The sequence below is a fragment of the Heterodontus francisci genome, unplaced genomic scaffold (genome assembly GCF_036365525.1).
Source record: "Heterodontus francisci isolate sHetFra1 unplaced genomic scaffold, sHetFra1.hap1 HAP1_SCAFFOLD_59, whole genome shotgun sequence".
Classification (NCBI taxonomy): Eukaryota; Metazoa; Chordata; class Chondrichthyes; order Heterodontiformes; family Heterodontidae; genus Heterodontus; species Heterodontus francisci.
The window spans coordinates 4,453,390-4,454,387 of NW_027140758.1; the positions used below are offsets into that span (position 1 = coordinate 4,453,390).

General features: G+C 40.3%; 1 non-coding gene across 1 annotated transcript; it reads left to right on the forward strand.

Annotated features, from left to right (window-relative positions):
- The first annotated feature begins 287 nt into the window (after positions 1-287).
- trnat-ugu (transfer RNA threonine (anticodon UGU)) lies at positions 288-359 on the forward strand. Its single transcript has one exon. It is a non-coding gene; the product is annotated as a tRNA-Thr (tRNA).
- Positions 360-998: the final 639 nt, after the last annotated feature.

The window sequence follows — 998 nt, forward strand, 5'->3', positions numbered from 1 at the left end:
TTATATTACATCACTTCCTGTGATGATGCACATAGTCTATTTATATAATCTGCCAAGTAACAACACAATGTCCACTCTTATATTATTGTACAGATGTGAGAAAAGCTGAGGATGGGAATGGAACGTCTGAATGAAGATTTCATGATGCTGATGATGTAAATGAGGCTGATCTGTTTCCCATTCCACAATCCCTCTTTATTTCTGTGCATGTTTCTCGATGCTGTTTCAACCAAATTGAAAAAGAATCACAAATCCTCCTCTGGAGCCTCAGATGTCCATTAAGAAAAGGCATGGTGGCCAAGTGGTAAGGCGTCAGTCTTGTAAACTGAAGATTACGGCTTCAATCCCCGTACGTGCCTTCTGATTAGTTTCTCACTTTAAATGTGATGTTTCCAGAAAAAATGTCTGTTGCATTTGTGTCGGCCATCTGGAAATCAGTGTCATGTTACACTTTATCCTGGACACTGGGAAGAACATGAGGAGTAGCCACATGGTCCCTCGAGCCTTCTCTGCCATTGATAGAGTGAAAATATCTGAGGTCCAAGCACTGAACCTTATTACTGTGCATTTGCTGGATATTTAACAGAGCTATTCTATTAATCCCACATCCCGCTCTCCGGTCCTTTCCCCCATTGCCCTGTTATATTTTCCATGTCAGGTACATATCCAATTCCATTTAGAGTTAACATTGAATCTGCTTCCACTGACCTTTCAGGATTGCATTCCAGACCAGAACAACACACTGCTGAAAAAAACAATCTCCTCATCACAACTCGAATTCTTTTGTCAATTACTTTAAATGTGTTTCCTCTGGTTACTGACCCTTCTGTCACTGGCAACACTTTCTCCTTCTTTACTCTTTCAAAACTCTTCAGGATTTGCATTTCCTGCTGCCTTTGCTGATTTAACAAGGCTGAGCACACATCACCAAAAGGAATATAAAAGCAAAATACTGCGGATGCTGTAAATCTGAAACAAAAACAAGAAATGCTGGATTC